Source organism: Hylobates moloch, unplaced genomic scaffold, assembly GCF_009828535.3.
Source record: "Hylobates moloch isolate HMO894 unplaced genomic scaffold, HMol_V3 SCAFFOLD_3, whole genome shotgun sequence".
NCBI lineage: Eukaryota > Metazoa > Chordata > Mammalia > Primates > Hylobatidae > Hylobates > Hylobates moloch.
The window spans coordinates 65,467,958-65,479,954 of NW_026652278.1; the positions used below are offsets into that span (position 1 = coordinate 65,467,958).

Below are 11,997 nucleotides of genomic sequence, written 5' to 3' on the forward strand. Positions count from 1 at the left end.
ATTAGTTCTTACAGGTTTTTTGGTGGAATTTTTAGGGTTTTCTACATATAAAACCATATAATCTGTAAATAGAAATAATTTTACTTCTTCGTTTCCAATTGGAATGCCTTTTATATGTCTTTCCTTGTCTAATTGCTCTGGCCCAGTACTACATTGAATAGAAGTGGCAAGAGTGGGCATCCTTGACTTTCTCCTGTACTTTGAGGAATAGCTTTGTCTTCCACTAGTAAACATAATGTTAGTTGTGGGCATTTCATGTAAGGCCTTTATTATGTGGTAGTATTTTCCTTTTATTCCTAGTTTGTTGATTGTTTTTAATCATGAAATGGTGTTGAATTTTGTTGAATGCTTTGTTTGAATCATGTGGTTTCTGTCTTTCATTATATTAATGTGGTGTATGACTTGATTGATTTTTGTATCTTGACTCATCCTTGCTGGTAGATTGAAGATAAATTCCTCCTCCGGATGCGCCATCCTTAGTCAAGTTCTTCCTCATCACCATCCATCAGCTCACACAGTGGGGTAGCTGGCTGCTGTGGCAATTCCACAGTTGTTCCTCCGGTCTTTGGCCATCTTTATGTAGCCATCCATGCCCCACTTTTTACCCCAGCTGAAAGGAGAGCAGGTTTTCCATTTCAGAGGAAGGATAAAGCACATTGGGTTATTAACTTAAACAGTGTGCCAGAAGCCACAGGCTTAACATAAAGAATCAGGAGATGCTGACATTCCTGTTCATCCCTTATAAATTCTTGAGTCAAAACCTGCATATCACTTCAATCCCAGACCCAAAACTGTGACCTTTCACAGAACTGCAAAATCAGAAACAGAAAAAACATAGGATGTCTTTCCAGCCAGATATGCTTCAGAATTAAGAAAATGTTCAGAATTTAGACATGCAATGGGACAAATACCATATTAATATCCCCAGCATGCTCGTGACAGTATCTTGACGTTACAATCAAACATTAATATTCTGTGTTCTGCCTAAGGGGGATAAAGACTTCTGGGATTTCAGAAATGTGATTAAGGGCTTGTGGTATGTAAATACTGATTGCAAAAAAGGATTCCCTTTTGAATTTCAACTATAAGTCTTTCTGGCAATTTATACCTGTTCTTCACCAGCCAACATTTATTGTTATCCAAGTCTGCTCCTTCATAGCTGTAGCCAACCACCAGCATAGCATGATCCAGGCCTTCAGGGTCACAGCGTGGCTCAAAATAAATTCCTGAGAGAATAAAATGAAGGCTGGGTGAGAAGTTCTCGAGGACACCTGACAGTAACCCACCCTGTCACCCACAGGGAGGGAGGCATCTCTAGAATCAGTGAAATGACACACAGTCCAGATCAGGCTTAACAAGATCTATTGTTATCAAGGCTACGGAATTAGGCTCTCATCCACAACCAGCAGAAATAGAAATTAGCATAAGTCCTTCATAAAAAAACTTTCCTACAGGCATAAAAGACCACTCATTTTTAAGCTTGTAATTCTACTCTAGAATATCAATCTTAAAAATAGCACAGAACACCAAAATCCTTGACTCAAAAGGCTCTTTTCAGATTTAATCACAGAAGTAAAAATCTTTGGAAAAATTCTAAGAATAAAACAATTAGAGAATATTTAAGTAAATTAAACTATACTATAAATAACGTAGCTATTTATAAAAAGTTATGCAGTACAGGTACTCATGGAGATACATTCAACGTAATATCAAATAGAAGCATCGGGTATGATTATTGCGTGTATAGAGTCCATCATTCTGGTGTGTCATGGTGGTTTACTTTTTTTCTGCAATAATTTCTATGAAGAAAGATGCTTACCTTTTTTTATAGAACTGGAAGGAGACATGGCTTGCATCAACAGCAACAGAGATGGGCCCCACAGTTGCCACTGCCTTCGCCAGGTCCTTTTCCCATGAAGGGATGTCCACAAAGCCAGTGTCATTAGCAGCAGAATACTTGGGATTGTACCTACAGGTTTTAACCTTTTGAAGGTAAAGAGGGAGGCGATTTGATTACTACCATCCTTCTCCTGGGAACCTGAGTCAGAACCACAACACTCAGCAGTTTGCAGCATAGAATTTCCAAGTCAACACTGTTACAAATCATCCAAGGAAGTGAAATGTTATTACTAATAGTTAATTTGAAACTGAAAATTAGCTCAGTTCTCTTCAGCGAGACCTCTAGGTTTACTTTCCGTAAGACATTTTTCACAATGGAGACATCTGTATTCTATGTAGAATGGTTTGTATATCCTCCATGTTACATAGAAGCAAGAACAGCTGCATGTTAACCATGTAATCACAGAACTGTGCAAAGGCTGTAATTTATAATGACAACACTGACAGTTTGCAGATAGAGATTCCACCATCTAAAATGGGAATTCTGAAAAGTGTCTGTTATCTCTGAAAGTGTCCCAGTAAAACAAAGCAGGAATGGCAGCAAGAAAAGGAGCTCCATTTACCTTTCCTTCATATGGATAGGATGCCTCAGAGTCCAGGCCTCCACTCTCCTGAACATACCGGAAGGAATTATCCATGAAGCCACCATTGCAGCCCTCACTGCCTGAGGCCCAGAGCAGCCTACCAGATTCTGCTCACTCAGTGAGACAAGTTTGCCTGTTTTCCAGAACATCTGCCCTTCCAGAGCACCAGTTGCACTAAAAGCCCAACAAGAGCCACACTGACCCTGAAAAGAGAATTAAAAAGCTGATATCCACACACACACACACACACACAAACACACACAGCAAGACTTTTAACAACAGCTCATGTAGCTAAATACTCCTTTAAAAAGTGAACTGCATGTTGCTGCACAGTCTACCATAGCACAAATGTCAATTGCTTCTTGGCTTTCCTGGGGTGATGGGAGGTCTGAACCTAACACAGTCTCCACTGATCCTTCGCAGGAGTCATGTAGCCTTTCTCTCTCCAGTCCACAGATGTGGGATCTCAAGAAGCAGGCGTTCCTGGAACTCTTTCCCCTTCCTGTGCTTCTGGTATTGAAAACCATTCATCACCTGCCTGAATTCTTCATTGGTCTTCAAAGAAAAGTAAATAAAATGTTAAGAAGCAACAGATTAATTTGGTAAAGAACTGAGGAGGGGAAGCACGAAGTTGGGCAGCCCACAGCATACTTACCATGTCTCCAAAGGCAGTTCATGGCCATTGTGAAGCTGTGTTTCCCTTGGCTGTATTCCTGATTGTACTGCTCAGTCATCTTCATGTTCTTCTCTCACACTGCTCTCCTCCATCCTTCTTCATTCTAAAGACAAACATGTAACTGATGCTCTTCGTTTCTTTTTTTTTTTTTTTTTTTGAGACGGAGTCTCGCTCTGTCACCCAGGCTGGAGTGCAGTGGCACAATCTCGGCTCACTGCAAGCTCCGCCTCCCAGGTTCACGCCATTCTCCTGCCTCAGCCTCCTGAGTAGCTGGAACTACAGGCGCCCGCCACCACACTAACTTCTTGTATTTTTTTTTTAGTAGAGACAGGGTTTCACCATGTTAGCCAGGATGGTCTCGATCTCCTGACTTTGTGATCCACCTGCCTCGGCCTCCCAAAGTGCTGGTATTACAGGTGTGACCCGTTATGGTTTGAATGTTCCCTACAAAACTCATGTTGAAACTTAATCCAAAATATGACAAAATAGAGAACGAGCTTTTTAAAGAGGGGGTTGGATCATGAAAGTTCTTCCCTCATGAGTGGATTAATCCATTGATAAGTCAGTGGATTACTAGGTTATCTTGGGAGGGAAACTGTTGGATTTATAAGAAGGGGAAGATAGACCTGAGCTAGCATGTTAGCATACTCAGCCCTCTTGCCATATGATACCCTGTGCTACCTTGGGACTCTTCTGAGAGTCCCCACAAGCAAGAAGGCTCTCAAAAGATATGCCCCATCGACCTTGGATTTCCAAGCCTCCTTAGCTGTAGAAAATAAATTCAGTTCTTTGTAAATTACTCAGTTTTAGGTATACTGCTATAAGCAACAGAAAATGGACTAAGACAATGGTCTTATCCAGAACTTTGTAAACTAGAATTGGCTGTAATTTAGCTTCAGTATGTATTTTTTTTACAGATTCAAAATAATTTTGTTTTGAATTGTACAATGAAGGAGTGTCATAAGCTTTTCCACATGTAGAGGCTCTAAATATCAGTCTGGCATTGTGATAAAGCAGAGAGTTTAAACCCAATCCTATTTGTGCCCCATGACTGTTCTTTCTGGTTACAGTTCAGAAAGATAGGAATGGATGCGTAACTCAAGAAACATATAATACACGAGGCTGTTTCTCAAAATTTTGATTTAGAAAATGAAGTATTCTAGTATGTTAATTATAGGCATTTCAACTGAGAAGTCTAATAGCATTGGGCCAGAATTGTCGCAGCAGTCCAAAGCCATGGATAAACTTAAGTTAAAGGGAACAAATACTAACAGCCTTCCAAATTAATCTGTATTGGAGAAGACGATAAACAGATGAATGGGAACTAGAAACCACGCAGACTTGGAACTAGATATAAAACAAACAGCTATCTAATGATTCCTTATTTACTCTGAGCCCAAGATATTCTTGTATCCTTTCAGTTAAACCCATTTTACTAAGGAAATTTAAATAAGATTCTGTCTCTTGCAAGAAAATAACATCTAAGACATCTTCGTATTTAATACTGCTTTAATTTTGTTTACAACAGTGGTCCCCAACCTCTTTGGTACCAGGGATTCATTTTGTGGAAGACAATATTTCCATGGACAGGGTTGGGGGGAATGTTTCAGGATGAAACTGTTCCACTACTCAGATCATCAACCATTAGATTCTCATAGGATCAACCTAGATCACTTGAATGTGCAGTTCACAGTAGAGCTGGTGCTTCTATGAGAATCAAATGCTGCCAATGATCTGATAGGAGGCAGAGCTCAGGAGTAATGCTCACTTCACCTCTCCCATTCTGCTGTGTGGCCCAGTTCCTAAAAGGCCCAGTACCAGTTTGTGGCCCGGGGATTGGGACTCTTGTTTTACACTATAACATTTCCAAACGTCTCTCATGGCCTTTCAGATCCACTGATTGTCTCAACTCAAGCCCGGCTACCTGAAAATTTGATTATTTTTTAAAATTGAATTTGAGTATCTTTATGTTGAATACACAGTCTCCACTTTTACACAGCCCCTACTGTCTTATATCATACCTCTCTAGCCCTGGAAGATACCAACTTTACATTCACTTTTCCTGTTTTAGGGCTATTATTTTATCTTCAATTATCAAAATCTATCTACATTTAGATACTTTAACTTGAAAATACATAGTAAGCAATTACAGATTATTTAAAATAGCAGTTTTCCCACGAGTATAAAAAAAAAGAACAATAAAAGCAGTATTTGTTGAGTATTTTAAATTGCCAGGCACTGCGCAATGTGCTTTGCTTAAGTAAATGTTTGACAAAATAAAAGGTCTTTTAAAAGTTCCATGCTTTAACATTAATAACCATATAAAGATAAGGTTAGACTTTCCATCAAATTAGCAGTTTTGTGAAGATAGGCCTTTTCTGCTATATAGAATCTCCTCAAACCTGAGTGTTCATATTATGGATTATCTAGTATACTCCATAGCTATCAAGTTTGTGTGTGTGTGTTTCTTTCTCAAGCAAGCTATCTTATTTCTTATTTCTTCAGACTTACTTATCCTCTCATTTCTTTTCTTTACTTTTTTTTCTTTTTTCTTTTTTTTTGAGACGGAGTTGCACTCTTGTTGCCCAGGCTGGAGTGCAATGGCATGATCTCGGCTCATCACAACCTCTGCCTCCCGGGTTCAAGTGATTCTCCTGCCTCAGCCTCCCAAGTAGCTGGGATTACGGGTATGCGCCACCACGTCCAGCTAATTTTGTATTTTTAGTAGAGACGGGGTTTCTCCATGTTGGTCAGGCTGGTCTCGAACTCCTGACCTCAGGTGATCCGCCCACCTCAGCCTCCCAAAGTGCTGGGATTACAGGCATGAGCCACCGAGCCTGGCCCCTAACCTCTCATTTCTAAGGAAATGACAAATTAAGTCTTTTATGCAAATACAGTGTATGGTCATTTAAAAATATTTTTTGTAATAGATGTCTCTGTACATAAATCTATTTAATGTTTTCTCTTTTACAGTAAAAAGGCAATACTGTGTTTTAGTTTCACCAAAAATTTCAGTAGACCAATTGTGTAAAGGGATGCATTTATATGAATTTTTTTGACATAGTAAAAACTAAGAGGGGAAGTTATTAAAATATTTCAGCATAAATTCCCTTTCCTTGAAATTGCAATCGTCATGTGTAGCTACAATTCTTCAGTATTCCTCTGTAGTATAAGTAGCTACAATTCCTCAGTATAAGAAACACTAAGGTGGAAAATTAATTAAGAGAACAAAGTCATAACAAAACAACAAAACAAAAAAGTAGGATATAGAAACATTAACTAAATATCACTCTTGAAGCTGACATAAGAGAAATTATTGTACTAGACACTGTGGTTCATCATCCAGACCCCATCTTCGTGGGAACACATCAATCCCACACTCATAGGGAATATCAGCAGCTGACCATTCACACCTGTACCTTTCACTAACTATTGCCCTAAGACTAAAATGAACTAACCCAAAGTGGTGCCTCCTTTCAGAGAGCAGCCATTGACCCACGGCTGGCTAACGTAGTGATACAAACATGCAACTGCTTTGCATCAATTCGGGACAACTCTGAAAGAGGCCCAGTAGGACTGGCTGAAGACTCAGTTCAAAGTTGTCAAATAAAGTACACCATGCCCAGCTGAATTTACATTGTTTACTATGAGTATGCCCCATGAAGTATTTAGGAATTACATATACTAAACATTATTCATGATTTATCTGAAATGTAAATTCAACTGGGCAACTTGTACTTTTACCTGGTAAACCTGGGAGCTTTTCCTTAGTTGCATCTGCATGGTAGGTAAGCATGTCGGTATGCCCAGACCTCCCTTCTTTGCTTCCTTATAAGTGCGTCCCAGAAAACAAGTATTCATCTCAGAGCCAATAGGCATTGAGGCATTTGATAATCAAACTCCCAAAGTTCAAGGAAAAAGAGAGTATCCCAAAAGCACCAAGAGAACAAACAAACAAACACATAACATACAATGGAGCTTCAGTATATCTGGCAGCAGACTTTTCCGTGGAAACCTTACAGCCAGGAGAGGGTGACATGACACATTTGAAGTGCGGTTTATGGGTCCCTTCGGATTGTAATGGGGAAAACAAGAATTGTAGCAGGAAGAATTAAAAGAGAAGGCTGGGCACGGTGGCTTGCACCTGTAATCCCAGCACTTTGGGAGGCCCAGGTGGGCGGATCACAAGGTCAGGAGATCGAGACCATCCTGGCTAACATGGTGAAACCCCTTCTCTAGTAAAAATACAAAAAATAAGCCGGGCGAGGTGGCGGCTATCTGTAGTCCCAGCTACTCGGGAGGCTGAGGCAGGAGAATGGCGTGAACGCCGGGGGGCAGAGCCTACAGTGAGCCGAGATCGCGCCACTGCACTCCAGCCTGGGTGAAAGAGCGAGACTCCGTCTCAAAAAAAAAAAAAAAAGAAAAGACAAAAGCTTTTTTTTTTTTTTTTTTAATAATCCGATCTTTATTTCTATTGAGAGGCAGGCACCCAAGTGCTGCTTCTGTCGGGGAGTGAATCTGTAAATTCTTTGTAACTCTGTGCTACCTATTTGTTAACCTGTGTAATTTGTTCTCCTGCTGACTTCTTGCAAACACTTGCCAGTGGGTACCTGAAGCCTCTTACATCTTCTGTGGCATGGACTTGCCTATATTTAGCATATTCACTCATCTAAAGTGGGAAGAAGAATCTGGCATCTTTTCTCTTTCCCCATCTTGCCATCAAAAGCTGCCTCAATGAGCATATAGCCTTCAGAATTTTGAAAGCAAGAAGCAGGTAACAACTGGCCATATTTAGCTTCATCTTGAAACTCTTGAGGACACCTATCGAACTTTCCCAAAACTGTCTTGTCATGTATGGTTCCACTGCAGGACAGGTGCAATGCTGAGTGCCAGCAGGAGAGAGATATCCCATTCTTTCCTTCTTGAAATTGCTCCCAGTCTTTTTGAGCTCTCTATTTGGAGGGAGAACTAAAGCGAGTTTAGTTCTCCTTACAAAAGAGAAAATAATTAAAAGCACTCTCACTTAGGTAACTAATTCACTTTCTATATGATAATTCTTAGAATGTCTAGTCCTCTCTTTACATAAGAGTACAGGTAATTGAGGTCAGTGAAGGTTTTAGTTACAGAACTGGTCTGGCTACTTTTTATTAAAACCTGCAAAGACTTAACAGTTCTTCTATAATTTAGGGATACTCATCATTTAATAGGAAATAAACAAAAATTTGAGACATAAGGAAATTCTGTATCCATTATATATATATATATATATACATATATATATATATATTACATATAGAAAAAATGGTTTAGAAGAGGAGTTAATATCAATTTAAAAATGGGAATTTTAAAGCTGGGAATAATACATAGCACAAATATGTATAAGGATTCAGCAAAATGTTAGTTGAAAGTGGCTAAATAAACTTGAAGTTTAAGAAAGATAAGAAATGAACCCAAATATGCATAAATCTGAGGACAAAATTTGATATTGCTGCTAATAAAAAAGGGAGGGGCATCATATTGGGAGGCTTCATTAATAAAAGTAACAAATTATGAGAACAAATAGTCTTATTATAGTTTATCTGGTGAAGTATTTTAATGAGCCATAGCTGTCTGTTCCATTACCGAACGAGTTTTCTTATGTGTGCTCTGGTAGATTTTCATATGGCTACACTGAAAGATATTCCCAAATGTCTGACTAATAACTCTATTTATAGGCAACTGTTCTGAAGGTTTAAAATAAGGAGGTTGGGGTTCATTTGGAAGCAGTGGGAAAAAATGCTAATGCTGGGCTTTCAATTTTATGGATGCTGTAGCTGTTATTTTTCAATTAAATAAATGTTTTATATGCCATGTTTTGTAGCTATTGCAGTTAAACTGTCCTCATCTTTTTGCCCAGCAAAAAACCCATTAAGATCTTCACTGAGATTGATTCTAGGTTTTTTATAAAATTAATAACTTTGCTACTGGTTTCTCAAAAAGGAGTAGAAATGACTTTTCAATGCAAATGCCAGTTTTTGATACAGTGAAATTATTCTGTCTGTAGTGACTATTTGAACTTTTATCAGCAATTGGACACTGAGAGATTTAGTATATGAACACATTTATCCTTAGATTATCTAATACATGCTTTGCACCCTGCACGATAAAACCTGATCTATTTTTAAAGTTTTGGTTGTTCTGAAAAATGAAATGAAATTGTATTAAGTGGCATTTTGACTGGGGAGGAAAAAAAACTTCACGTGGTTTAAGAGAATGGATGCCGGCAATTGACTGTCTACTGTTTATTCAAAGCTTATAGATTAGCAGCCAGATGTGGCAGGAAGTTGGCTGATTTTTTTATTCACAACAAAAATGATGCTGTGCTTAATGAATGGAGGTTTGTTATCTCAGTAATAAGTAAAACATGAAAGCCCTTGTGTTTAATGTTCATGCAAATAAGCTATTTGCAGGTGGCTTTTGGGCAGGGTCAAGTATTTTCAAATATTTTTCAAAACTTGGTCAAGTTTTTTAATTGTCAAAAATTACCAGCTAGAGGAAAACCTCCTAAAAACTTTATTATGCTATTTCCCAAGTAAATGAAATGATAAGTCACTTATCATTTAATAAATTACATATGAAAATTCTTTTCCTTATGATTTCATCAATAAATAAATTCTAGAGGATTCTAGATATATTTGTCATCTATTTTTTTAATGCGGTATCAAATTTTGTGGATATTCTTTAATTTAGAGAATCAAATTCTTAAAATGGCATTGAACATTTAATTTAAAATGCCCTTCTTGAACCATATATGTTTATTAAAAAATTATTTTATATAGGTTATCCATTAAAAAACTATTTTCTATATATGTAAACATTTACGATAACTGCTCATTAGTTTGGTCCATATTTATCTACCTATTTATTAAACAATACAAATCATATGCTTTGTAAAAATAAAGGCCCAGTCTAATATTACTCTGTCAGAAATAAAATAATTCAGAGAATTCTGTATTACAAGGCAAAATAAAACAAAATACAAAATGATGAGAATCAAAAAACCATTGCCAAATTTCCAGCCATGACATTTACTCTCCACATGGCCTTAGGTATCTTACTCTCTTATTTTAACCTTTCTTTGATTACTGTAAAAATAATTTGTTACTAAGAAGCCCTCTTGCTTTAGTAGCTGTGAGTATAAAATTAAGAACATAATTCACAAAAAGTGTTTTAGTCTTCCTGGAAACATTTTAAAATATCAATTAATCATTGAACAATACACAATCGCCTGATCATTTGCTAAGAGTCTGTCCTTTCTGAGACTCATACAGGTATGAGAGCTAGAAAAAATATTAATGTGTAGTAATTCAAAATTTCTTGTTCATGAATCACTTCAGCAGTGCAAAGAATACTTTGTAATTTTAAAAAGGCATTTTTATTAATATACTTCTACTATTCTACCCCAATCAACAGCAAATTTACCTAAATCATGAGACTACTGGTACTGCTAATTTTTAGAAAAGAAAGACATAAGAGCTACTATTAAACGCAATGAATCCTTTATCTACAATGAGAATGTCCATGAGTCAGCTCTTCTGACCCTCTGGCCAGTGTTCTGGAGTTACTGATCTGCAACTTTCTAATTGAACTCTAGCTCGGTATGTGAGAGCAGCCGTGGGTGAACCAGTGGAGCAAGATTTAAGCCTTGACATTGCCATTAATGATTCACCACCTGTTGCAAGTTCAATAAGTTATTCACACACCAAATTGTGGACGTAGAATTCAGTGAGATAAACTAAGAAAGATTGGGGGTGAATAAATGTTTGCTAAATCAGAATTGTTAATGATAGAAATCTGTATCTTAACAAAGTTGAGAAATCTTGTCTTCTTAACGTGTATTTATTGACTTCCCAGGGTATGTCTTCATGAGGAAACATAGCTTCCGGCATTTATTATTAGAATGATAAGGAATAATAAACCACAGTGATTGAGAGACAGGGAAAGGCAGGGAGACCAAGAGACACAGTAACAGAAGCAGATTGTCTGATGAAATAAACTTGAGATAAGAGAGCATAAAGGAGGTTCAAAAGATGGAACCATATATTCCTCTCTATCCGCTCCCACCATCAAGGGAATTAATAGCATATTTTATAATGAATCCCTGATAAATATTAGTCTATAATTGAAAATCTATTAAAATGACTATTTCTTAGGGTACAGAAAAATATTAAAACAAGTAAAGAAAAGTTGCCATAGGATGGAATATTATATTTTCCTGCATGTCTGCTTCAAGGCTGAATCCTAATGGTCATGTATGTAGGTAAATTATTCTTTTTACAGCAACTTCTGGGAGGTGGTATTTGGTGGAGTATAAAAGGCAAGGGGTATAGTGAGGGTAAAGTGTAAGTACTTTGATCTTGAGCCTTGACTATATTGGACTTGGGATCTCAGAAATCTTGGGGATAAACAGTGGATTAAATCCATAAATTAGTAAAGTGTTGATTATACAACAGGTAGAACTGTGTGCCACTTCTGGAGGGATAGTCTTCTTTTTTTAAAAAAACAAAAGGCCTTAAAGGCTTTATATATATATATAAAGCCTTTTTTAATTACGATAAATACATATTTTTTTAATGAAACAATCTGCACATATACAATTCCACTCTCAAGAAAGGCAATTATTTACATAATTATACAGAAATTCCTATAATTATGAAAATAATTGCCTTTCTTCAGAGTGGAGTTCTATATGTGCAGATTGTTTCATTTTAAGAAAAGAAATATTTATTGATTTGATTAACTGAAGTTCTGGACGCTTAAAAAATGATTAAAATACACAGATCTACTATCTGTCTTCAT

At 37.3% G+C, this 11,997-nt stretch overlaps 1 pseudogene; it reads right to left on the minus strand.

Annotated features, from left to right (window-relative positions):
- Positions 1 to 510: 510 nt before the first annotated feature.
- Positions 511 to 3,256, minus strand: LOC116458963 (procathepsin L-like; annotated as a pseudogene).
- Between the last annotated feature and the right edge of the window lie 8,741 nt (positions 3,257 to 11,997).